The sequence below is a fragment of the Dermacentor albipictus genome, chromosome 4 (assembly GCF_038994185.2).
Source record: "Dermacentor albipictus isolate Rhodes 1998 colony chromosome 4, USDA_Dalb.pri_finalv2, whole genome shotgun sequence".
NCBI lineage: Eukaryota > Metazoa > Arthropoda > Arachnida > Ixodida > Ixodidae > Dermacentor > Dermacentor albipictus.
In genome coordinates, this window is record NC_091824.1 from 156,067,711 (window position 1) to 156,095,214 (window position 27,504).

The 27,504-nt window shown below is 46.5% G+C and overlaps 1 protein-coding gene and 1 long non-coding RNA gene across 2 annotated transcripts in view; one reads left to right on the forward strand and one right to left on the reverse strand.

The window, feature by feature from the left end:
* The window catches only part of LOC135903805 (uncharacterized), an 85,325-nt gene that overhangs the window by 36,272 nt on the left and 21,549 nt on the right, over nucleotides 1–27,504 (reverse strand). The window lies entirely within an intron of this gene.
* LOC135903817 (uncharacterized) lies at nucleotides 5,857–26,426 on the forward strand. The gene is made up of 3 exons (XR_010564931.1): nucleotides 5,857–6,043; nucleotides 23,077–23,278; nucleotides 25,849–26,426. It is a non-coding gene; the product is annotated as an uncharacterized lncRNA (long non-coding RNA).

Here is a 27,504-nt window from a genome sequence, read left to right on the forward strand (position 1 = left end):
CAGACATATTGGTTGTCATCATGAGGCTCTATCGCGTTAGCGACATATGTTAAGTCCGTGCGGATGTAGATGATCACCTTCGTGCTCGCACCGCATGTGGACGAGACGAAAGATTCATAACCGGACAGTCTGAGTGGAGTTGATGTATTTGGTTCGCAAATAACCAGTATGGGGAAGCGATGTGAAAAAATGAATTGGCGAAAGTCTGATATACGGGTCCTTAGACCCCTGGCATTCCATTGAAAGATCGACGCACTTTTGAGTTCAGTGCGGAAGGGGACTGTTGGTCGAGCCATGATGCTTAAACGATGCTAGCAAGCACTGGATTTAGTGCATCCAGTATTTGCAGAGCGCTTCGAGCTGCTGGTGTTTGCAACTTGTTCAGTATAATGCGCATTGTATTAATTAGCGATTGCAGCATATCAGCCACTTGCCTGTCTTGGTCGCACAAATCGCCGGCAGTAGACGTCGGGAGTTGTCCAGCGAAAGTTTGCTGTGATTCTTTTGGTGAATGTTGTCGTTTTGGTAGAGCCGGCCAAGATTCGGCAGATGTGGTCTTCTCAGTGGATTGGCTCTTCGCGGTCCTTTCCACATTGTCTGGCCTAGGTGGTGGAAGGGGAGGTGGCGTTGTAGGAAGTGGCATGCGCCTTCCTTGTTGTTGTTGTTAAAAAATTTATTTAAAAACGGAGGTGTTCGGGCCACGTAGGCCCCTGGGCCCCCGCACGACCGTAGTCCACTCAAGTGTTTATGTTCCGTAGGTCCATAACACTGGCAGCCCGGCTGGTCGCGATGGTCTGCGTTGCCGGGTCCTCAGAGCGGAGCACGGTCTCCCAGTCCTCCCACGATGTCAGGTGCTCCAGGCCCCGCGGGGGAGGGTCCGCCGGGCAAAGCGAGAGGATGTGGATGGCGGATGCGAACGGTTCGGGACAGAGGGCGCAGGCGGGCGTGGGGAAAGAGGGATGGTAATGGGATAGGGTGACAGGGCAGGGGAGTGTGTGGGTCTGGAGTCGCCTCCACAGTGTCGCATGCCTGTTGTCTAGGGATGGGTGAGGTGGGGGGTAGATCTGACGTGCGGCCCTATAAGCCTGCGTGAGATCGCTGAAAGAGTGCATGCGCTCCTTCGTGAATCCCGGATCGGAGGCCGCCTGAGCCCGGTTAATAGAACCTCGGGCTAAAAGGTTGGCAGCCTCGTTTCCGGGATTCCCGGAGTGCGCAGGCACCCATATCAGCTCCACATGGCGGGGTGGAGGTGCAATGGGCGAGTCCAGTATGCAAAAAGCAGGAACATGGACTCGGCCTCGTGCAAAATTTAGTATAGCTGTTTTTGAGTCTGTTATTATGTACCGGGCTTCCGTATGGGTGATGGCAATGGCAATCGCACCTTCCTCTGCAGCTTCTGGGGAAGTGTGTGGGGGGAGGGGTAGTGTGATGAGAGGGGAGAGGGAGGAGTCCACCACGGCGGCAACCGCTTGCTCTCCCATGCATGCGGCGTCCACCCATACGGCGTCCGGTTCGGGGCCGTAATAGCGATGGAGCGCCTTAGCTCGAGCTCGGCGGCGCGCCTCGTGGTGTTGTGGATGCATGTTCCTCGGGAGCGGCTTAATAAGCAGCTCCCGGTGGATGTGGCGTGGGGTGGTGAGTTGTGTAGGTTCGTTGGCCGGTATCCGGATCCCGAGGGAGTCCAGGATGTGCCGCCCAGTGGATGTTCGTGTCAGGCGAATGTATTGCGCCTGTCGGTGGGTTTCTACAAGTTCCCCGATAGTGTTGTGGAGGCCCAGGCCGAGTAGTCTGTCTGTGGGTGTATTAATTGGTAGTTTTAATGCTACTTTGTACGCCTTGCGTATTAATGCATCTAGGGCATTAGTATCGTGTCGGGATAAGTCTAAATATGGGGTTGTGTAAAGCACACGGCTGAGGACGAAGGCATGGATGAGGCGACATAGGTCGCGCTCCTTCATGCCTCTGTGGTGGGCTGAAACCCGGCGAATGAGGTGCGAAATCGCACCTGCAATCTGCTTGAGTTTCTTCAGGGTGGTGGTGTTTTTACCATCACTCTGGATATGGAGTCCCAGTACTCGGAGGGTTTCAACCTCCGGCACTGGGCGTCCGTCCAGCTCGATCGTGATGGGAGAGCATGGGGAGCAGCGATTACGAGGTCTGATTAGTAGCAGTTCGGATTTTTCTGGGGAGCAAGAAAGACCGATACTGGCAGCATAATTTTGGGTCAGGGTGGCTGCAGATTGGAGAGTGTCCTCTATGCCGCCGTCACTGCCGTGGGTAGTCCACAGCGTGATGTCGTCGGCATAGAGGGTGTGCTTGAGATGGGGTATGGTTGCCAATTGTCGGGCCAGGGGGATTAGGGTGATATTAAATAGAAAGGGGGACAGAACGGACCCTTGCGGGGTGCCAACACTCCGTAAAGTAAAAGAGAGGGAGGTGAGTGCGCCAAAGTGTATCTGAGCCGTGCGGTCGGTCAGGAATGCCTGAATGTAGGTGTAAGTACGTGCACCCACATTCAGTGGCGAGAGGGCAGTCATGATCGCATGGTGTTCTACGCGATCAAAGGCTTTGGAGAGGTCCAAAGCCAAGACTGCCTTTGTGTGACCCGGGATAAGGGGGTCGAAAATGTCGTGCGTAAGTTGTAGCATGGCATCCTGCGCGGATAAATGGGGGCGGAAGCCCACCAAGCTGTGAGGGTAAAGGTCGTTTTCCGCCATGTGTTGTGTGAGTCTCGATAATACTACATGCTCGAAAAGCTTTCCGAGGCATGAGGTTAGCGAGATCGGGCGAAGGCTTTGGAGTGTAAGTGGTTTGTTGGGTTTGGGTATGAAAATAACCTGCGCATGACGCCAGGACTGGGGGAGGGTGCCCTCCCTCCAACACTGGTTGAAGTAGTCCGTAATCTGTGTGATGGATTGATCATCCAGATTACGAAGCATAGATTTGGTTACCTGGTCGGTGCCAGGTGCGGAGCTGGTACGGAGAGTCAGGAGGGCCGCTCTGACTTCCGTCTCCGTTATGTCCGTGTCGACTGTGGGGTTGGGCTGCCCTGTGTAGGGAGGTAAGCGAGTCGGTGTGCCTGGGGAGGTGTAGGTTTTTTGAAGTGTATCTATAAGGCTGTCAGGGTTGTCCATGTGTGCGTGGACGAGTCTTGTTACATGGTGTTGTGTTGCTGTTTTTGTCTGCATCGGATCTATAAGGTGGCGGAGGAGTTGCCAGGCCCGCTTGGTGGACAGGTTCCCAGCAATGCCGTCGCATATCTGGCCCCAGTTGGACCGGCAGAGCTCCTCAGAATGTTGTTGGATTGGGGTTTGCAGCGCGGCCAGCCGCTTTTTAAGTGTCCTGTTTAGCTTATTCCTCTTCCACCGTTCTAGGAGGCTGTGATAGGCCTCCCAGAGGTGGGACAGTCGGGTGTCTAATGTAGGGGTTTCTGCAGGGGTTTCAATGAGTTTTGTGTTGCATTGGACGTCATCCTGGAGTGATTTCACCCAGGTGTCGATATCGGAAATAGGGGTGTCAGAGCGGGCCGCCCGAGTGGTGCGGAGAGAGTCCCAGTTTATGAGTTTGTGTGTCATGTAAGTGTGACGGGGTTGTTTGTATGGGACAGTGACCTGTATAATGTAATGATCGCTGCCTAGTGTGTATTGTGTTCTGGTCCAGGTGACGCCTCGGAGGGAGTGGGTCAGCACCAGGTCCGGGCTGGTGTCCATGCTGACGCTATTTCTGATCCAAGTGGGCGCCTTCCTTGAGGAGCCTTCCTTGAGGAGCGCCGGCAACGTGAACGTCGCTTCCTGATTTTATCGGCGGCTTCGCGATGAGATGAACGATCTCTCGCCATCTCTTTCAAGATCGCCATTTCCTTCTTAATATGTGGGCATGTCTTCGATGAAGCTTCATGTGATCCTCCGCAGTTTGCACACTTCACTACAGTCGCGCCACATTTATCTGCAGCGTGGGGCTCTCCGCAGCGGGGGCATGCTGCTTGATTTTCGCAGACGCTGCTCACGTGTCCCAGTTTCATGCATTTGCGGCACTGAAGAGGTTTCGCAATGAAAGGCCGCACTGCATGTCTGAAGTGTCCCACCTTAACATGCGAGGGTATATATTTACTCTTGAATGCTATTTTCACGCAGCGTGAACTGCCTAGCCGCTTAACATCAACGATGACCTCATCATTGGCTGGCTTGATAAGAATCGGCAAGTCGTTATTAAGGATGGCGACGTCTACGTCGTAGATAACGCCGGTGACTACATCAGATCCCAGAGGGATGTAAGAGCGCACCTGAATGCCATCGAGGTCCGTTACGCTGCGTAGAGTGGTCAAAGCAGCCGCATGCTGGACATCAACCGCCAGAAGATTTTTCCGGGTGTTCACTCGAATGTCCGATATTTCATTTGGCACCAGGGCTTCCAGTGACATCGACACAGATTGTCTGTTAAGTAGCTTCATGTTGACGTTGGGAAGCAGGGGCACGAATATGATGGTATTGGCGTCCGGCCTCTGCGTCTGTCTCACTGTTTGCGTGCTTGACGATGAGGACGTCCTGGTGTTCCTTCTCTTCGCTCTGCGGCTCTGCACAAGCTGGAAGTCGTCATCGGAAGTGTCCTCACTGCTGAGAGAGTAGACATGGGTGTCCTCGCTGTCGGTGTCGCTCTGCTGACCGATCCGCTTCCTGGAGGCGGCCGCCGCTGACGCCGCCGTCGCCGGCAGACGTGCGGGGTCGTCCACTTCCATTACGACCGAGCAGGGAGCGAGGACCAGCGGATGAACTTAGGTTTTCACAGAAATAAACCGGAGCTAGAAAGAACAGCGCTGCATCAAAAGACACTTCGTCGTCTTTTTTTTTTCTCTAGAAAAGCTAAAATAACGATTACAAGACTAAGGTGCCAAATCCCCCGCGGAACTTGACCTCCACAAGTCTGGTCTGGCTATATAGCCTTTGTACCCTTTAGGAAATGAGAGTGAATCTCTGGAACACTTCTTCTTTTCAAGCCGCCGTTTCAATATTCAGCGAAAAAGATTTTTAAAAGAGCCCTTCCAAAAGGTTGGCTTGAATTTGCCTCTTCCTGTAACTTTTTCCCTTGGGGCTACCGTATTGGATTACTGCCGCCGGAACGTTTGTGAAGCCCTCTGCATGTTCTGGCATGAGACAAAACGAATTGCATGTCAGAATTCTTCTAGCTACTTATTATGGTCACAAAATTAACAAAATATCTAGATAATTTATTACTCATACCTGTAATAGTGGACGCTTTAAATCCCATTTGCAAGATACTTATTTCATTTCACCTTAATTTATTTTTACAAATGCTAACAGTTGCTTCACCGCCGGATTCATGGCTCATACTCCAGAGTGGGTTGCGCAATTTTACCAGGAAACAAGAACAAGACGAACGCGCGAGCTGTGGCACAAGCGCGAGGGGCAGTACGGGAACGCTGACATGATGAGTGCCGTAGGAGCCAGCTGTGGTCGAGGACGAAGAATGCGCGAGCAGTGGAACGAGCTCGTCTATGTGGCCACGGGACGTGAGCAATCAGGCACGCACAAGGCACGCCCTTAGTAAGCCAGAACCGCGAAGCAGCCGCGGCTTCAGGGAAGCGTCATAGAGAAATTCAGCAAGAGGGGATACTCGGCGGAAACTGGCAATAGGAAACACGTCACGCCTAGCGTTCACTCCTCCGTTAGCTGACGCTAGCATCGAAAAAAAAAATGTGAAATGAACTGACAGACAGCGTTTTCTTTTTTATTCTTTCCCGCTAAATCTAAAAAAGTTTTGCGCATCAATGAACTTATACTTTGAGACTTTGTTTTCTTGCGTTGTACACCTAGCAACAAGCTAACGGCAAACGCCAGACACGCCAGATGCATGCGTCATGTGACAGCCATGCCATCGAAGCGAGCGAGGCCGGCGGCTCGTGTGAAGTTCACCCGTTCGTCGACCCGTCACTTTTGGATTTAGCCTGTTTGTTCGGCCCTCAGCGTATTCTTGCGCTCCTTCTGCGCTGCGACAAGGCACCATTGCACTATTGGACTACAGCGAGGTGAGAAATTTTGTTAGACAGTCTGCGACGCATTTCAAGCAATTTAGGCTTCTACGGCACGTACGGAACCGAGTCTTGTGACGCAGCTAACAAAAACAGCTCGCCTGTCCTCGCGTAGTTAAATTGATTAATGACTCATACTGAGAGATGCTTGAGACGCTTCCTATGAGCCCCAACATTATTGTAACTTATTTCGGTAGTTTTTGGGAATGCTCGCCGCACACAGCTTTCGGACGCAGTTAGCGAAAATCAGCTTGGCCGTGTGACGCAGTTTCGCGAGGGCTGAACGTTACTGGGACAAGTCCGTGACGCATTCTCTAACCCCCAACATTAGTGCAATTGATTTGGTTAAGTTTCCGGATAATTTGAGGCACGCAAGCCGCGCCTGGCTTTGTTGCACAGTTTTGAACAAAAGCAGCTCAGCCGTGGTGACAGTATGGCATGTCCTGAATCTTATTGAGACAAGTTTGTGACGCGTTCTATGGCCCCGCAAAATTGACCTTCTTTCTGTACCCACGCTTGTCGAAAGTGCGACGAGCGATTGCCAGTAGTGATAACACTGGAGTGTGTTGCTTGCGCCGGCTTAACACGCAAGAGATAACGCCAAAGAGCTGAAAAACCAAGAACTCGAAAACGATGTCTTCTGAATGACTGAAAACAGGCTTTGCACCCACGCATTCATCTTGAGTGCCAGTAGAAGGCATTCTGCGAGCGTCTAGCATGCCCTGTGTTGTGCCCACCTCTGTGTATGTTGCGCACTATCGCGTCGGCTGAGGCCAAGTTGTATGTAAACACGCAGTCGCCCGTGTATTTGTGCTAATAAAGTGCAGGAAATAGAGCCCGGGAATGCTAGGAAATCTGATGCTTTCTTCATATTTTATGGTATTGTTTGGGATGAGTAGGGTACTTTCTGAGCCACGTAGTTTAGGCAACTCGATGTACTAACCACTAATCCCATATGTTGACTGGAATCACCCTACATACTTGCAGCTCCCGTAGACACTAGCGCCACAATTCCCTCTATTAATCATTGCATGAAACTCTACGCTTGAAACTGGGAACCATTAAACTACTCCTTCACTGCATCGTTCTTAGAGGGCGCTATCTGATTAAACGCGTTCGGCATTAGAGGTCGATCCAACACGTGCGAAAAAGTGCCTGAAACTTGGTAAGAAAGCTTCACTTTAAAAACAGTTAACATATTATTTAAATTCACCTGTAAGTGCACTATATTTACTACGTCCCACTTCCGTTGAATATGTCAGAAGTACCTTGAGTGGTACATAAAAATACATGAATAAATTGCACTTTGCTGCAATCGAAAATAATGAGTTGTTTTGACTTGCCGAATCTATAGCGGCAGGACCAGAACATGCTGTAGTCACTGCTGACGGTGAACGTCCAGTCCATGCCAAACATTTCTCAGTGAATGCGTCTGTGACATGTCTCACCAGCCGTGGTTTCAGGCACTACCTGGCACCCTCTATTAAAAAGAAATACGCCGCGCCAAAACCCATTATGCCACACCCTACGGTCACGCCGGCGCATGTGTTACACTGAGCACGTATATGCATTTACTGTGATTCGTAAAGATGTGCGAGAGTTGCCGAATTTATTACGTTTATATAGCTAAGAGATACACTATATAAACTATATGGCAGAAAGTACGTCCACTTTTTCATGACAGTCCTTTAGAAATGCCGTAAAAGAACTCAGCAAAAGAAACCGGTGTATAGTGGGTTAAACTATAATTAAATTTGGAGCAGAAAAAATATTGAACAAGTGCCAGTGCATGGCGCTTCACGACGCGCATGTGGTTTTTGAAACGTTGCGCCTACTCTTCCGCCATAACCACTACCCTATCTTCACATGTGCGTCATATAAAGACGTCATACGCGAGCAAGCAATTTTTTTATGCGCAAATGGCAAAAAGAGCAAAGTGCGCACAGCCATGTTGAATGCAGATTGACTTCAAGAACAGCAGTGCATAGGCTATGTTCCTGTGAAATGTTTGCAAGCGAAATTTCATTGCACAAACTCTAATTGATCTAAGAGAATGCAATATTCGGAGAACCCAAAATCACTGGGCAGTGAAAGAAACGTCATTAAGTTGACACCGCATAAATATCACGGATGGGAATGGTGGCGGTCGTTAGAAACTATGCGGTGTTGAACAGTTACCTGCGAATGTTCATTCCAGAAGTTGCATTAATGACAACTTCAAATCATTATAACAGGCCAGAAGTTATCCCAAGCGGCAGTGAAATAAACAGGAAATATAGCGCTAGTATTACCGGAGGTATAGCATATGCAAAGCAGGAAAAAAATATCAGCACATTCATCACAAAGGAAGAAATAATGAATATTTGGGCCAGCAAATGAACACCTTTGTAGCGATGTAGCCCAAAGTTTGTTTAATCAGTCAGAGTGCATGTTTTCAAAGGCTTGATGCATGGGCGCCGACCGAAGTTCGTTTAATCAAAGAGCGGCTTTGAACGACTGATGCTTAAGCGCGCAGGTTTCTAAACAAACACGAAGAAAAAGAGAAAACGGGAGTAAAAAATGGCTAGGAAGCGTGCTGCTGTGCATGCTATGTTATTCTATGGTATGTATTGTTAGATATGGAGCTGGTTCCTGCGATTACTTCGAGTTCCCCAGACCACATCGGATTGCAGCACAGCTAATTGAGGAATGCAGAAGCAGGAAAGCGCATTCCAGAGAAGCGGCCGAGCAGACAAGTTTAAGGCAACGAGTTTACATGCCAACAAGTTCGTGCGCCGCCGGGATTAGCAGGTGGGCATCCGACAATGAAGCAGGTGCAGCCCTCCCCTTCTCTTTGTTCGAAGTGCATTGCCAGTCTGCGATGCAAGACCGCAGCAAGCCGCCAGGTGTGACACCACGACACGGGCGCCTACCATTGGCTGAAAGTGGCGTCATCGGAGTGGACTCTCCCATTGGTCAAACATGACGTGACTTGCAGTGCTCGAAGGGTTTATAAGAAGCCTTCCAGAGAGACCTGAGCATTCTGGGATATGCCCTGATTCCCTGATTCACCTCTCTCGAACTTCTTGCCGCGGGCCGCAGCGTCCGAGTTGCTGCCGGCCCGTAATGTCTGTACGACTGCTACATGTCGCTCACCTCCCTGTATAGAATGTAGAATAAATCCTCCCAAGTTTGGGTTTTCATCCGCGAAGTCCGTCCCCCAACCCCTACATCTGGTTGGCAGCGGTGGGATCGCCTCCGAATGCATCAGCTGGTGGCAGCGCTACGAATCAACCTTCGTCGAGAGAGATCGTAAGGAACCGGGAAGAGCGAAGAAGAGAGAGCCTTCGTCGAAAGAGGTCCGAAGAAACTGGGAGTAGCGAAGAAGGAGCGAGCCTTCGACCCAGGGAGTCCGGAGGAACCGGCAACAGCGGACAAATGAACCGGATGGCAGAGTGCTGCAACCGTAAGTGAGCGCGTGGTTTTTTTCCTTATGATTCGCCAGACTCAAAGGTTGTGTGTTCAATTTTGATAGTTCTGGGAATCGGGAGTTTGATGCATTGTGTGTTTGCACAAATTAATTAAGGAAAACAGTTTTAACCAACTGTCGGGGCAGCTGCCATGGATCTTAGAAGGTTGACGAGGTTGGACTTGTTGTTGGTGTGCGACGATTTGGGAGTTGAGGCGGACGAACGGATGGAAACGCCAGCTATCATAAAGGCGATTGAAGATAGTGGCAATGATGGCAAAAGCATTGAGCTTGCTTGGGAGGTGATACAGGAACCACGAGAGCGTGTGCGTCGTGTACGTTTGCGAGAGCGCCGTGAACTTAGGAGTAAGCGTCAGCGTGAAGAACGCGAGAATGAACGGAAGCAGGAGCTTCAAGAACTTACTCTTAGGTGTCAGCGTCACGAACGTGAGAAGGAACGCGAACGTGTGTATCAGGAACGTAAGCTTGAGCGTGAGCAAAAGTATGAGAGAGAGAAGGCAGCACTGATCAAAGAGATACAGCATTGTGATCAGTTATTGGCACAGAAACAACGGCTGTCTGAGAATTCTGTAGGTAGTACAGAGCGAAAGGATGCGGAAGCATCGAGCGGATTTTTGCCAGAAGCCGACGAAAAGAGTAGTGCCTGTGAGATTGGCTGCCGATTCATAAGTGAAGGGAAAACGCTAGCTGCTAACGATGCCTTAGTGGCAACAGAGGCCGTTAAAGGCCGTAGTGAGAGCGACGAGGTGCTGTGCCAACAGATGACTGTGGAGACAGCTAGGCCAGCTGCGAACAAATTGGCACAGTTACCGAGCGTGTGCGTCGCTGGTAATGTTAGCGAGGTTGCTAGCGAAGAGAAGGGCACTTCTGACCCGACAGAAGCGAGCACCCATGTAGAGCCAGATGTGCGTGCAGAAGTGAAGTGCGAGCTGGACGATGCAGTTGAGAATAGTTCTCGGGGTGGCGAGCTCCGTAGCTCACGAGAGAACAACTGCATTGTTCAGGGATCGGTGCGGCTCTCCGCCAGTCTAGATGGCCTAGATAGGGATGATTCAGTTAATCATTCGGACTGTGCGCGTGAGACAGCGATCGATACCGACGGGCTGTGTGCCGATTCACAGCGTGCGCTGGGCAATGTAGTAGAGGGCAGTTCGCAAGAGTGCGAGTTGTCTTACTCGAGTAAAGCCTACTGCATTGTGCCAGAGTCGGTTGAGCTGTCCGCCAGTCGAGGCAGAGAGAGAGTAGATTTAAATGTAAATCACTCAGACAATGCGGGTAAGAGGCCGATCCGGGCCGACGAAATGTGTACCGGCCAGCACGAGGCACGAGAAGGCGACATGAAGGCTAGTGCAAAGAGAAAGCGCCTTAAAAAGAAGCGCGGTAAAAACCGAAAGTCGGTAATTAATGTAGCGCCGCCAAAGATGGCGAGAAACCCAAAAGGGCAGGGCGCGAGGAAGAAGGTGCGGTCGTCTAGGACGATGTTGACGCATCCAAAATGGTCGAGCCACCGGTCAAAGGGGGACCGCGAAGAATGTTCTGCGCGGACGCGGACAAAGGGCACAGGGCAGTTAAGCTCCTCGTCGTTCCGTAGTTCTTTTTATAGCTCAGCGTGCAGTTCGAAGAAACGCAAGGTGGCAGGACGAGACCAGGTGGGGAGTAGCGACGTGGTCAATCGCGTTCGTGTTGAAAGCGGGGCGCGGGGACGCAAATTGGCAGTAGACCGTAACGTCTTGGGGGAGCTGATAGTTAGTCAGCCCTTTTGTTGTCTCTCGGCAGCCAGAGTAGCTTTCAAGCCGCGACGACCGCGAGGACGGCTCAAAGTATGAGTCAGTCGTAAGCAATCGGGAACGGGAGGCCAAGAGCGCTTCCGTAGAAATGAAGTGTTTGTTTTTTATTTTTGAGCATCGGAAAGTTTTCGCGATTTGAGACTAGGATTTCTTTCAAGGTGTAAAGTTTGAGCTTTGTTTATGTTTTGGTTTGAGAAAGCTCCGAGATTTGAAAGACGCGTTTGTGTAAACATGTAGTCTCGCGAGATGCTCATTAATAAGTAGATAGGCTTTTTTTTTTCTGTGTGTGAGTAACCTGAAGGTCAAGGTTATCGTCGAAAGGCCTAGGGTAAAGCGCGTGTGTTATTTAACCTTCTTTCTTTTTAAGTGTTTTTGAATTTTGCAAGGTTAAGCGCGTAGATTTTCAGTGAGTGCCTGATTTGCACGGAGAAGCGTTCTTAGTTCCATTAGCGCGTGTCCTGTGTGGACGGAAGGAAGCAGACTTTATGACTGGGTTGCTAGTGTGTGTGGAGGGCAGCCGTATTCTGACTTCTTTAGTGAGCGTGCGTGGAAAGAGTTAGTAGAAGACGCATTATTTTAAGAGTTCTGCGGAGTGTGTAAGTCCCGCAAGTTTAATTGTCCGTTTATGTCACGTGTCCTGTAGGACTTTCAGGACAGAAACGTGAGTAAGCGTGAATGAAAAGTTTGCCTACAATGCAAGTACGCGTTCTGTTTAGTGACCACAAGGCTGGTGCACTTGTGATTACGTACTTGTGAAGTTGACCAGATTGTTCAGTGGCACCATTACGTGCGATAAGTACGCCACTGCGATAGATTGGAAACATGATGTTCGTGTAGTTAGGCCACTTAAGTTATGTTCGGCTGTTTTCATTTGTTGTTTGCATCGTCAACGACCCTTTTGTTTTGCAACAACAATAGTACTCTGGTCTTGTCGGCATTCGGGGAGAAATGGATAGCGGTTTGGAAGGGTGGTTGGAACTGTTTTGTCGAAATTGGGGAAATAAAAGATCAGGGTTGATTTTGACTCAGTAATAGTCTGGCGAGTCAGGGGTGAAGAGCCTGCGCTTACGCGTGGTGCAGCGCTGTGCTGTTTTGTTTGTTTGACGTCTGTTCTCCAGGGCCAAGGATCCCGAAGTTCGTCAAACGAGGCTCGACCCCAGTACCCTGCAGCTTCTTTCAGCGTTCCTCATGGCCAGCGAATTGATTTCACCGGCCATTCAGAACAACCGGGGCGAGGACGAGCTGTTAGATATGGAGCTGGTTCCTGCGATTACTTCGAGTTCCCCAGACCACATCGGATTGCAGCACAGCTAATTGAGGAATGCAGAAGCAGGAAAGCGCATTCCAGAGAAGCGGCCGAGCAGACAAGTTTAAGGCAACGAGTTTACATGCCAACAAGTTCGTGCGCCGCCGGGATTAGCAGGTGGGCATCCGACAATGAAGCAGGTGCAGCCCTCCCCTTCTCTTTGTTCGAAGTGCATTGCCAGTCTGCGATGCAAGACCGCAGCAAGCCGCCAGGTGTGACACCACGACACGGGCGCCTACCATTGGCTGAAAGTGGCGTCATCGGAGTGGACTCTCCCATTGGTCAAACATGACGTGACTTGCAGTGCTCGAAGGGTTTATAAGAAGCCTTCCAGAGAGACCTGAGCATTCTGGGATATGCCCTGATTCCCTGATTGACCTCTCTCGAACTTCTTGCCGCGGGCCGCAGCGTCCGAGTTGCTGCCGGCCCGTAATGTCTGTACGACTGTTAATTGACGCTCACCTCCTTGTACATAATGTAAATAAATCCCTCCCAAGTTTGTGGGTTTCCGTCCCGAAGTCCGTCCCTCCAACCCCTACAGTATATGAAGGTTGTAAAACATAATGAAGCCTTATCAGAATTTTTGCTTACCAACGGTTTTTCAGAGATACTCCATGCGGCTGTATCTTAGGGCAGGCATAATGTTCGATTGCCATATTGAAGCTTTGGATTCTCAAGGGGCTTCTGAGAAACATGAAAAATTTCTGCTTTATATTCTTCAAACACAAACCTAGCGGCTTTTCTATGATTTCTAACCTAAGCATGGCATTTTTAGCTTGTGGATTCCAGTTCGCAGGACCGTATTCTATCGCAAACTGAATGAGTGCAGTTGAAACTAGTAACGCAAGCTTAGTTGGAGCCATCTTTTTTCCTTCATTAAAATGTATAGAACTCTGTGAGGAGCGAAGGAGGAGCGTCTAATCTTACGTTTTTCTAATATTTAGGCATAGAGCACTCACGAAGAGCATTCGGCGTTAATCAGCTTTTGAGATTCCTGGAGTGGCCGAGAATGAAGCGAAGCGAATGCCGGCAACCCTCCGGCGTGGTTGAACAGCCTGCATTTCTGAAATGCCAGCGGCAGCATCAGCAATGTACGAAGAAAGAACACCGCTTACACCCAGAAGCGCCTAGAGCACAGCGTGATGCCAACTCTGGAACTTCAACGTTCTTTTTCAAATTTGGCAGGAGCCACAATACCTTGGGTTAAACTAGGAAGCACAAAAAAGATCCGCATGTATACATACAACTACTTCATACGAAGAAGGAGCTGCTATAAACGTGCGAGGTATTTAAAAAAAAAGTAAACATATAGGGCTAAACGGAAGACGAGAAATCCGCTTGTATAGAAGCGGCGAGAAGCGCTAAGTACGTCATTATTGTTCATCAGCAAAAGCAAAGAAGCGGAAAGTTGTAAAAGCAGAAGGGAAAAGAAATAGCCTTTAAGCGTGGATTGAGGCGGCGCGCAAAAAAAAAAAATGTTTAACTCGCAAAGCGTCGGCAAAGCCACCCGAAGGCTCCTTTTGGTTCAGAGACGCGCCGCTTTATCGAGCGTGCCACCGTATTTCATTTCCGGCAACTGCGGCAGACACTTCGCGCCTCCTGTTTTCTGTTCTTTGGTTTGTGTATCTAGACTCATCTTCACTTAACTTTGGAGACTGAAAGCGGGGAGTGTACGAGCTTACATAAAGATAAAGAGGCGGAACTGGCCAGTCATTTCCCTGCCTACAGCTTTCCAGCTCCGAGATTAAAATGCAACAAGAGTAAAAAATATCAACCAAGTAAAACGAAACACATATGTGAGAAAGCGCGCGAAATAAGCGAACTAGATGTGGCGTGCAGCGGCACCACTGGGAAATATTGCACTCAGGCTTTATGGTCTGTCAACGGAAACACAGTCTAATAAGCACGTACGTGGTTTTGCCAGAACGGAAAAGAAATTTTATTGTTTGTTGCAAAAGCGCTTGCACATCTAGCACACTCGCAGTCGTCTGATTGCACGTGATAACGAGGACGGCAAGCTTTCCCTCTGCTCCGTCGCTAGAATTATGGTTTGGCTGTTGTGCTTCGCAAGATGCGACTTCCATTAGATTGATTTTCGCGGTGGCTTTTTTATGACAGGAAGTTATAAAAGAGTCTACAAAGAACTATTGATGAAAGCAGTGAGTATACATGGAAGTGTAGGAGCCCTGAGTGGTGTTGGCCATTTCATCAACTTCAAGCTTTTGTCATCGCGCTGTCTCTACCTCAGCCAGAAGCCACTTGCTAAAAAGAGGCAACGCCATTACGTATTGTTTTCAATTGTATTGCGTGGGCGCGTTCTTGGTACTTTTCACCATCGCTTTGAGAAGTTCCTGGCCAGACAGAAACTACGCACAGCAGATTTTTAGAACGCAAATAATTTAAACGCCTATTAGAAGTTAACGCCTACATTGCTTGAACTTGAACACGTAGGATATGTTGCAGCAGTCTCTTTACAGTGTCGCTCAATCACCACTATTATATTGCACAGGTGCCCAGTGTCACCGATAAGCAGCTGAAAGCGTTTCATGTTGGGGCGAAGCTCCGATTCATAGCACAAGAAGAGGCCATACCGCTTTCACGATCTGACGCAGCTAGGAGACTTCGAGTGCTTGCACATGAGATCACGCTATCTCTATGGTGCACACCAAACAGCCAGACCACCCACAGCAACCGTCAATACCACCTGCTCTCTTTGATGCATCTCTATATGCCAACTGGACTGCGTCGAAGAGAGGCGACTCTGCTTTATCGCTTATGGCTGGGGGTGGCTTTCACTAAATCTTACTCCTTCCGCATTGGAATGGCCGACAACGATCTCTGTAATGCCTGTCTTTGCGAGGAGACGCTGGAACATGTTCTGTGCGACTGTCCTGAATATAATGTTCAGCGACATTCCCTGGCATCTGTTCTAGCGCGCCTTGACAGTAGACCATTGTCCCTAGACACGATTTTCACATGCCGCCGACAGAAGATATCGCAGGTGAAGGCGACAAAGGGACTACTTCGGTTTTTGAAAGAGACGGGATTGGACAAGCGGCTGTGAGAGTGACGTCGCGTACCATGCCAGATTGATGGACTCCAACGGACGATGTGTGTGTGTGCTGTGCTTTGTGCTCTCTCTCCCTCTGCCCCTTCCCCATCTTTAATCTCCCCCATCCCTCTCCCATGTGTAGGGTAGCAAACCGGTTAAGCCAAACTGGTTAACCTCTCTACCTTTCCTTCTCCACCTTTTCCTTCCTTCCTTCCTTCATAGTCACCGTAATTGTGCGTCTTTTTTTTTTCTTCAGTGCAATATTACGCTTTACAAGTTACCATTGTAGCGCCCGCCGTTCATCTCTCTGCATTTTACGCGTGAAGAAATTTAGTGGAATGCATGGGTTTCGTTAAGCTAATCATGGGCTTACCCGACACAGAACTTAAATTTGATGCAGCAGTCAAGAAAGCATTACAGACCGTCGATACTGGTCTCTGAAACTGGCCTGCAAAGATAAGATTAACAAAAGTTTTTTTTCAAGTGAGTGCTACTGCAAGCATCTGATGCACTAAATACAGAAATTCCGTACATAAGAGTTCTCACACCTTTCGGAAGTCTTAGCAGTCAGTTTTGCGAGTGACCAATGTCTGCGGAAGTCATTGCATAAACTTCACTATATTCATTCGGCATACCAAAGCCTTTTGAAAATGCTTGTGATTATCTGAGCTTATATACCAAAGTACAAGTTTTTCCACCGTCTAGGGTGCTGGTTTGTGGAATGGCTAACAAACTTACCCTTAAGTGGAAGGTTTACTTCGGGAACAGCTAGCTGAACACATCGAAGCAGCGAAATTACTTTGCATGACAACCCATGCTCCTATGTTTTTTTAGGTTTGTTGCACTTAAAAGAAAAAAAACTAAAATCTAGTCACTGTAGAAGCTGAGTTTTAACTCGAGCCATCAGTTAACAAATATACTGCTCAAAGTTGCAAAATCGAAGAAAAATAGCATGGTTTCAACACTGTATTGACGCAATAAAGGAAGTCAGAATTTTATAAAGCGCACATAACAGTACATCGTAAGCGCACGAAATTGATGTATTAAACGCCGTCTTGAAGTAAAATACAAATATGTGAATAGAACTTTTGAAAGAAAATTGTAGCGCTTTCTTGTAGGCAGCACATTGATATGTCAAATTTATTCGTTTGAGATGCTCTAACGATGCTGTTTACATAACTGTGATATCTGTTTTTGGCGCAGAATTACGGATTTTAGGTATTTATTTGTATATTGATACCTCAATGGTCTCAGAGCAGTATTACATGAGGGATGAAAAAAGAAATGCAGCGGTTCTCAGTTAATGTGTAAAATACTGATTCTCTATGCCCAGTCTTTTAGCATGGTGATATGGATGGAAAAGTCGTTCCAGTCTTGTGCCTTACGTAGAAAAAAAAATATTCTGGAAGGGTTTTGTACGGTACGCTCGGAAATACGGTGTTAGGATGTCTGATAGGCTGGCCTGATGAATACGTTGCTTAGTGGCAAGGAGTAGAAAAATTAATGTAAACACGCAAACGCAAACTTTCACGACGAGAGTCAAGAGAAGGAGGGCCATGTTGAGATTTTACGAAATTTATACTTACTTACGTGTCAATGGTAAGTGTACCAGCCACAGGACAAACCTGTACTCATGCGGGGGCAAACGTCGCTAGTGTGACTTGTCTACTCTCCTTTATATCCAACGCATTTTCCTGTATACTGCGCCTGCTCTACCAACGCTGGCGTCTTCCTGCGCGTTCCACCGGCCTGAAAGGGATGCGCTGCTGGCATATCTCACTGATAGCTATAACCCCCAGTACCGACGTCCTCCTCAGTGCCTTAGTCATGCGGGCGTTTCGGGGCTGATTGACATTATGTGCCGACCAAGCCACTGACCAAGCCACTGTCCGAGTCTCTTCACGTAATTTCTTTACCTTACGTGTGGAAAGAAGGGGCGTCATATACAAGCAAACGTTAAATTTCTGCTACAAATTGCACACTTGTAGGCTTTATAACTCTTGACGGACACCGATTTCAGTTTGAGAGAGTTCACGGCGGGGTGAACTCTCTCAAACGCGAACTCTCCTGCTAGAATCGACACAAGTACAACCGAGCTACGCTTTTCAGAACGTCGCAAGCGAGGCTGAATTTGTAGCGTCATCTGTTCAAGGGACACACGCATGATCTAGTAATGACTCCGTTGTACTGCAGGATAATACGAAAGTAAGGCGCGTGGCTACTACGCTTACAAAGGTATAAGCGATATTAGTGTTACATGTACGTTAACAAAATTTGTTGCTGGGCTAGTCGGTTCATGCTTAACAACTGAATACTGGTAAGTGCAATTTCAAGACGGGACAGGAAATACACAGAAGCACAGGACTATGTCTATCTTCTTTCCCGTCTTATAATTGCGCTTGCCAGTATTCAGTTGTTAGTGTAATATGGCTTCGTTACATGCAGTTTAAGCAAGCGACCCCATGTTGCCCCGTATGCAGACTGCAATGAAAGAAGTTGCGCGCCAGAAGGCTCCGTAATATTAAGTCGCATAAGTGAAGCACGCATCTAAAAGCAGTAGAACCTCTCTATAATGAACCCGTATATAGTGAGCAACGGCTATACTCAATAGATATGCCACGCCGGTAACGATTACACTCTCATAGGCGTCCTTGTGATTCTGATATGCGAATGCCTGTAGTGAAGAAGTGGGTATGCAGAAGAAAAATAACGTTATGTACTATAATATTGAACGGCGTTCCCTAGCTTTGCCGTGAACGCGAACGACAATGAAGCCCCGAAGCCACTAATTTAATTGCGAAAAAGCAGACGTGCCAATGAAATTTCTTAGAGTCCCCGGAAAATTGCTTCGGTGCATAGAAAAGCAGGCTAGTAACGGGAGATTCAACAGTTTCATTTATTCAAAAATGCTGTGCTGGCCTGTAAGCAAAAAAGTTCTTTCTAAAAAAAAAAATCTAGAAAGTGTAATGCTGTTATTTGGCATTATTCTTTAAAGTTTTCCATGTCATGAACATTCATCTTTGTTCTTTTTGATCTTAGTAAACATATATTCTGTCATTCACAGTGCAATTTACGCGTCTTAACACTTAAATGCTTGCGCGTCTTAACACTAAACTTTAATTGACCGGACTTGCCGAAGGTTCTCGACTTGAGGCGGGTGCACACCTATTCCCTGCTCCTTCTCTGGACGCTACGCCAAAGAGACGCAGCTAACTTCACGTGCGCGGTCATACTGCGCCGTGTCTTCCTCGGAGGCTATCGTGCTACCGGACCGTGCTACTGGGGCAAAACGTTCGGTTGCCCCCGGTAACACGGCCGTTGGGAGCCGACCTCCCCTATAGCTTCGTGCCGGAGCGTTCCCTAATACTGTTGTGCAACCGTTTGATCTGCGAGAGCTTCGCCTCGCGCACGCCGCGCTGATAGGGTGTAACAGTTACTCAAAGTCAAGGTAATCATTTAATAAACACCTTCGTTGTACTCATTGCCTTACCCTTGCGGCGCTCCGTCTCGCTCCCAGCGGAAACCAACTGAGCGTCTGCTTTGGGCACACGCAACACACGTGGCTGAGCGGATGGTTCCCTCTGAGGGATTCGGATCGTCCGACCCGCGTGGTGGTCTAGCTGACTCCCGGTGGAGTGCCGAGAGACGAATACCACAAATTATATGTTCTGCAACTCTTATTGTTAATTTTAAAATCCTTAATTCTTCGCTCTATAAAAGTTAAGCTGTAAGGCGTAAAGATTATGCAGCGCGTAATAAGCTATAAATATCGAGTATAGTAAGTTACACAACTTCTTTGGTGTTGTGTTGCTTCTGGTTAACAGAGGTTCACTCATGAAGATACTATCCAATTAACAATTTCGCATGTGTAATCTGTCAGCCTAGGGGAACTATTATTTTATTTATTGACCCTTTAAACGGAAATGTAAGGTACACTTCAAGGACTTAAATCCACCCACCCATTTTGTTTAGATATTCGTGATGATTAGCTAATAAAATGCACCGCTAAAAGAAGCAAAAATCGAGAGCCGGATTATTCAAGGATTATTTTCATTTTCTGCTGTTTTCGCTCTACATCATTAGCTAGCTGGACGGCAGTTTTTCGCTACAGCCAGCATCCGCCGTTAGCTGCAACGGGTGCTAAAAGATCTATAGAATCGAAGTCTAAAAATCCTTACATTATACAACACGAAAAACAAACCAAAAACAAAAAACAGAGTACAAGTTGAAAGAAAATTTCCTAGACATTTTTTACTTTGGACGCAAAGCTCCAAAGGTCACGCCACTTGTTTTGAGCCTACAGCAGTCATTGGTTCCACATTTAGTGTCTCCCAGAGGGTTTGAATTTGCCGGTGCGGAAATAGCAAAAGCAAAGAATGCAAAGAATAAGTTAAGAGGGAAAGGTCTTGTATATTATAGGGTGGTGCAAAGTATAAACACAAAGACGAAAGCTTTTCTGAACGGAAGGTTTAATTTGGGCAGCCATTCGGTGAAAAAAAGGTGCCAACACTGGCTTTGCTCTGCCACAGACCCTTAGCGTTTTGCTGCTGATACAACCCTAAAAAAATAGGAAAAAAATAAATAAAAAAATGCAGGACACTGACGGTAACGACATCTGCGTTCCCTGCTGGCAAGTAGCGAAGAAGAAGAATCCTTTTATAAGAAGGATTTGTCTTGAGCGGTAAATTTAGTTTATTGGTTCGATGTCAAACTACTTGTAGGGACCCGCAGTGGCCTGTACTCAGCTGAGTTCGGCACCAGAGTAGATGAATCGACGGTGCTCTCTTTCCTAGTCGAGTGCTAATGGCCGAGTTAGGAGTGGGACATCATTATGTGAGCTTTGTGCAGGCGCTACGCAATTTAATTAAATTTCGATTGCACATTTCAGATATGAATGCAGGGAGCAGAGACAAAAAGCTTGTCGATCGACAGCTTCTACCCGAAAGATCTAATATTGAGTTGAAACTTCAATCGATTTCTACATATTGAAAGCACTCAGCTATGCATGCTCTTTCATATTCCTAATAGGCCTCATAATTAGCTTCCTGATAAGGCACAGTAAATAGTCATTATTATTTGCCAAGTTCACGTTATACTCCGTATAATTTCAAGAGCTAGAATGAGGGACTATGCGGAGCAGAGGCATGGTGCGAGTCAGGAAGCGTGCGGAAAGGGTTTAATCTCCGAGAATTATAAATGCGCCAATGTCTAAGTGCCCAGTCGGCGTAGGTCAACAAAGCCGAAGTCAATGAAGCGCTCTGCAATGTTTCTCGTCAGGCTAGTGATTCAATAGCCAAAACCATGAATATATTATTTAAAGCTTCATATACAGGGTGCTTCCGCGAACAAGCATATTCGTCCAAGCATACGATGTTCAGGAGCTCTCTTGCTTAGCAAACTCAACACTTGAAAAAATGCACACCTGGAGTATGGCGAATTCACTTGAAATTATTACCAAAAAAACAAGATCAGTTTTATTCACACCTTGTCAAAAAACAATTAACCATTCGCTTGATCTGTACCTAGGGAGTGAAAAAATAGCTGTTTTGCATGAGGTTAAAACACTAGGAGTTCTCTTCACTGAACACTTAAGCTGGGATGTTCATGTACAGCGTGTATGTACAAGTCTGTCACGAGCTTGCGGTGTGCCTTCTAGGCTTCGTCATGTACTGATGGACAATATTAAATTATTGCTTTATAACGCTTTCTTCGCAACTCAAATTAACTACTGTACTCTTATATGGGGAACTACTTCGTGTAGGAACAATCAGAAAATATGCATTCTACAGAATAGGGCACTGCGTCATATAGCGAATGTAGTACATGATGCGCATACAAAGGATCTGTTTCTAAAATATGGCATACTTCCAGTTCAACTATTGTATGACTTTGCTATACTATTAAAATACAAGAACAGTCTTAAGCTAAACGAAACCACCTTTCTTGCTTTATGCACCTTAACAAAACCATCCGACATACCCTATACGCTCAGAAATAGAAGCACTTGGCTGACTCCCTTTTCAAGAACGTGTCATGGAAGAAACAGCTTAAAATGGCGCATAGCTACCCTTTTAGGTGACCTGGAAAAAGACAATATCGACATAGATAACTTAACCCGCAAAAAATGGAAAACTTTGTCTACTAAATCGCTGGTGCTCTTAAATTCATATAGACTGTTCGTTGACTGTATGATTAGACTACTACATCAAATTGAAATATTTATGTTGTACTTTTGTTCACTTTTCTTGTAGAGAGGTTTCTAATTATTTTAGGTGATGTGTTTCGAGTTTTCTGTAGACTGCTGTTCTGTGGGCTACTGCTCATTATATATTTTTCAGTGACATACTATAACAGAGAAGTCGCTACAGATTTTTGAGTATTTTATATGATGTGTTTTGTGCTTTTTTTCCCATACTTTTACATGACCATTTGAAATCTGTGAATATTTGTTTTTTTCACTCAAATGTCTTTTCTGTCTCTTGTTTCTACCAAGTAATGGGGCAAGCACCCTGTCAAGCTGCAGCTTAGCAGCTTTTTGTGCTTGTCCTAGCATTCTTCTGTTTGTACAAAAGAAATGCTGAAATAAATTGACTTGACATGACTTGACATATGCATAAAATACTTTTTTACTGGTTACAGGGTTAGATCTTTGTTCTTCATAAGTAGTCCTGCACAGTTATGTATGAAGTGGCCCACTTATACTCCATATTGTGGATTGAACTTGAAATAAGCTGTAGTGTTGGACCTACCACCCATTTATAACGTGAAGTGCTCTTGCATCAACGAATAAATACAACAAAGTGCATAGATAACTTGAATTTCGTTGTCCGAATAAACAGACGTTAGATAGTGAGTTGCTGCATTCTTATTTTGTTTCATTGCATTTGTTCTTCTGCGTATTATTATTATTATTATTATTATTATTATTATTATTATTATTATTATTATTATTATTATTATTATTATTATTATTATTATTATTATATACAGAATACAGTGACGACTAGTTTTCGTTTCAAAGCCGTGACTCTAATCTCAGGCTCAGTTCTACTCATTGCCCATCAAATAAATATTACCTATACAACAGGTAAAGCCATATGGAGCCCCTCTGCTCCACCCTCCACCGCACCTGAATGAAGAGCTAGTAAATTCCTGCATATTCTATTTGTTGTATTGCTTAGATAGATGTTTAGATGTTTATCACCGAGTTATAATGTTGAACGGATCCATAGTAAAGGTACCCGTTTAAAGATAGCATTACAATGCTCTGTATGACATCCCGGCAAGCTTCTTCAACAACTCTCTAGTCAGAGTTGCACCGCTCCAAGAATGAAGGCAAAAGAAAACAAAACAAGGCAGTGTAATGAATGAATGCATGCCGCAGAAAGTGGCTAACCACTTCCTCCGGCGTAACAGGGTGGCGAGGTCATGGAAAGTGGACGTGATCCGGGACCTACTACAATCCGCGCGATTCCCGGAGACGTGACGTGGAAACTTGTGTTGTTCGTTTCCACTCGCTGGAAACCACGAATTGAGCCTGCGCCGCTCATCACTGGCACCTGCGCAGCGTCTTCTTCGCCCTTCTCTTGATTACCGGCCGAGACGAAGTCATCAGGGTGTAGGTTTCCAGAGCATGTCTTCTATGTTTATTGCTGTTGTTCGTGCTTTTTTTGTGTGTGCGCGTGGTTGTTGGCTGGAGGAATGTCGACGAGCAAGTACTACCTAGAGTGAGGGCGTGTACTTGCGTCCCGTATTGCTTATTAATACGTTCTCTAAGGATGGTTTCCACTGAGGCGTGTTGACAAGTAAACAGCTCAAAGGTGGCGTTGGGGGCACACAATAAACAAACAAGACGAGATCTGTTTCGCAAGGTAGCAAGGAACGTAGAGCCAATACAGTTTACTTTCTTTTTAGGTTGTTGCTAATGTTGTGCTGTGTTGTTTGCGAGCTATATTCTCGTGCACGAGAGAGAAAGTAAATGAAGGAAAGATTGCGAGGTTAAACAGACGAGCGGCCGTTTTGCTACCCTACACTCGGGGCAAGAATACGAAAGGAAATTATGAAAAAAAAAAGCTCCGAAGGCGCGCAGATGCAGTAAATTTGTGGTACGGAGAAAGGGCCCTGCAAATTGCTCGCAAAACAAGCACAGTGTGCATAGAATAAGCTACCTGCTACAGAATCCACAATGCTGTTTTTTATGTAAGAGCTGTTTTACCACTCGTCGGCGGCTTAAGAAAATAATGTGTGAAACATCGCGATTGCTTTGCACGTGATCTTAGAAACAGGTATAGCGAAAAAAAATTTCTGAGTGCCTACCCTTGGCCCGTATTCTCGAAACTTATTTTTGCCTAAGTGCCATCTTCGTTGGCCGTTGCCTGAGTGATCGTCCTGTTAGAAAACCGATTGCTGTCGTTAGTGGCGGCTACTTCAACACGAACCAGAGAGGAAGTACTTTTGCGTAAGAGAAGGGCGCACTGGTTGCTAGCACACCCCAAATCCCTTTACTAATACATATTTTCTAGCTTGCGTGCTGTTTTTGTACGAATATTTCTTTGAACTTTGCGCCAACACTGGCCATTGTAAGTATCGACTTTGTCTTTGCCTCGTACTGGCTGCTTCTTTATTTAGGAGGGAAGTCTTAAACTGTCAACTTTAAGACGGCCCTCCCGCTTCTTTCCATTTAACATCGAGCGTTATATGAAGAAAGTTAGGCAAAATAAACATCAACCTGACAGCCTCCTTCGGGACTGCTTTCATGCGCAACCGGAGCTTAATAGAGCTTATCGCGGCAGTTCGCCAGCGAGGCCATAATTTATTGGATACGACAGACGCCGCAAGCATGCATGTATAGGACGGTTGAGGAGTTCCGTGGCTCGTAAATAGCAGCCTTCGAGGAGGTCGATGGCAGAGATGAGATAATGCACTTTTAAAGGCCTCTCCCAAGGCAATAGTAGGACCCTGAGGAGCTGTAATTAATTTTTTTTCTACCATCCATGGGATATGTATATCACGCGAAAAAAAACCAAGAAGAAAAAGACATGTATGGCTAAATTTGGTACACTATCTTGCATACTGGTTGAAACGGGAAACGCGGCGGAATACTGCACAAAAAATACTGGATAGGTTGACACACATTCACGTGCTCTGCAATATTTCTTTCCGTTTCTTTATAAGTTCGTGTGTATGACGGAAGCATAAAATTCTGCAGCGTGGCACCTGAAGTCTTGAAACTGCCGGCATTGTTTCGCGCTTACGGGAAGAGATTGTCCTCAGAAACCATCGCTTATGCAGAAAGAACTATAAATAAATCGTAGCCAATGTAGAAAGGGCGATGGCTCAATTGACAATAACTGCAGTTTCGACGGACAGTTTATGGCTCACGCTGTGCAGCATTGTAGAATGCTATGCGCACCGAAAAACTGTCCTTGTGTCTTCTCAGTGGCCTACTGCATTTCGTAAACCATGCAGCACCGAACGTTTCTCTGCATTTAACGAATTTTTCATGGCCATTATCATTCTTCCCACCACTCTCTAGAGCATTTGCGACAAAGTTTATCATCATAAGCAGCCCTGGCTAACAGGCGCTGTGGATGCCACTGACGGAGGTCTAGAAATATACATGGCGCTTTTGCAAACATTCATGACACAAGCGGAATCATCCGATATTAAGATGGTGACGGGCAAAAATGTGCTAGAAGTTTTATACATGGCGTTATTGGCGGTGCTCTGACGGTGCGTCAATAAGACAATGCTGGATGAGTTTTGTAGTAGATTGTTCGCGCACGATTCCGAGTGCTAACAGCGAGCTACTCTGTGCTAACCACTGGGAATCTTACAATGCGCAATATCGGCTTAGTTATTGTTTTGAATATTTCGTACTACCTGCGAAGCTCGCATGTTCGCAAGCCACCACAAAGGCCACTTTGTCAGAAGTGCACTACAATGCTTTTCGTAGTCAATGTGCAACTTATGGATGTCGAACGCCTTAAGTCGTCACATAATTGGGCATACTGTGCGTTTTGCACAGCATCAGAAAACTTAGAAAGTGACTCACTTTTCAGAACACTGGAGTGCCATACGTACTACAAGCAGATAACAAAACGCCTTATGTGTTTTATAGTGGGTGTAAACTAAATTAGGAATTGGTACCTAGTGGGCACCTCACAGTCTTGCATATTCTTATTTCAGAACCCGACGGAGTCGGTGTGGTTGGACTACCACTACGCCAACGAGGGTTGAAGTGACAGGCTGAGTAATAGCACCACTCTTACCCGACAGCTGTCTGTACAAGAAGCTTCTTGTAGAGAGGCATCGTAAGTAACAAAAAAAAAAACACTATAGAACCTCTGGTTCTTCACGGGGACCTCAATTTGTGTCACTGCGCAAACGAGAAAAAATGCACTCGCTAGCAGAAATTCCAGAAGGTACAGGAAGAAGAATCCCCCACGTTCAAGACAGCACCTCAAGAAAACGAATAGGCAACCAGTTTAGGAAGCAGACGTGTCGTGACATTCTTCTCCCAAACAAGTCTCGTTCTCCCGTCTTCCGCGAATCTTCCCTCGGGGCACCGCCGGCGCGCGCGGTAGGAACTAGGAACAGTCGCTGAACAGGAGCTGGCCCATTCTGACTTGTTGGCTGATGGCGAATATATATTTCTGGATGGAAATACTTTTCATACCGCCTCTGGTCACGTTTTTTCTTCGGCATGTTTTCATGGAGTTTTCTTTTGGTTCCAAATCGTGAAGCGTGAACACTCGCCCTTAAAGGGACGCTCAATGGAAACACTAAGTCGGTAGAGACAAATAAACTATTATTTCAAAAGTATACCATTGCTAATTTTGCGGGGAGAAGTTGATTATAAAAAAATATAAGATCAAAGTTCATTTTTTTTTTAATTTCGCGCCATAACGCCAGCGTAGGTACGTCAGTGGGACGTCACATATTTCAAGGTTCTTTGTTTATATGTATTTTAGTCATCGCTAAGCAAAGCCTCTTGAAACTAGCTAAGTTCATTCCTTGTCCCTTTCAGAATGCAATACAGTTTGTTTCAAGATAGATTAACTAGGCCCAACTAGACGCCGTCAATATCCACAGAAGTCACAGGAAGGTGTTTCGGGAAACATGAAGAGGGCATCACCACCATTTTTCGTTTTTACACCTTTTATGGCTTACATGCCTATTCTGACGGGAACAGTGACTTCTTTTGGCATTGTGGAAAGTTAACTTACTAAAACGGTCCAAATTGCCTTTAATCCTATTGTGCCTTTAAACGACAACTTCCCGCTTCTAGTCTTGTTGATTAGGTTATTAATGCGAAGCATTCTTGTCGACTTCAACCAAGTTGTCTGTAAGGATCAGTTGGTCGTTATTGTTAGCCGATCCAGAAGGTAGTGAAGTCTAAAAATGTGGGCCAATCTCGAAAGTGGAGTAGTAGAAATGTGAACAATCCCTTGTGTATGTACAACTTAAAAATAAGAGCTGATCCCGAAGATGGTGCAGTCTTGAAATGTAGGCCAATGCCAAAGGTAATACGGTCTAAGAATGTGGACTGTTCACGTGAGCATGTGCAATCTAAGCATGTACGTTGGCCAATTTCAAAGGTAGGGTGAAGATTAAAAATATGGGCCGTTCCAGTTGGTACGTGCAGTACAAAAGTGCGGGTCGATCCCAAAGATAGTGCAGCTTTGAAGGTAGTGCAGTCTAAAAAATGTGGGCGATTTGCGTGGGCACACGCAGTCCTAAAATGTGGCTGAATATATATATATATATTCTAAAATGTGGGCTGATTACGAAGCTAGCTTAGTCAACATGTAGGCAATGTCTGCAGGTATGTGCCAGCCACTG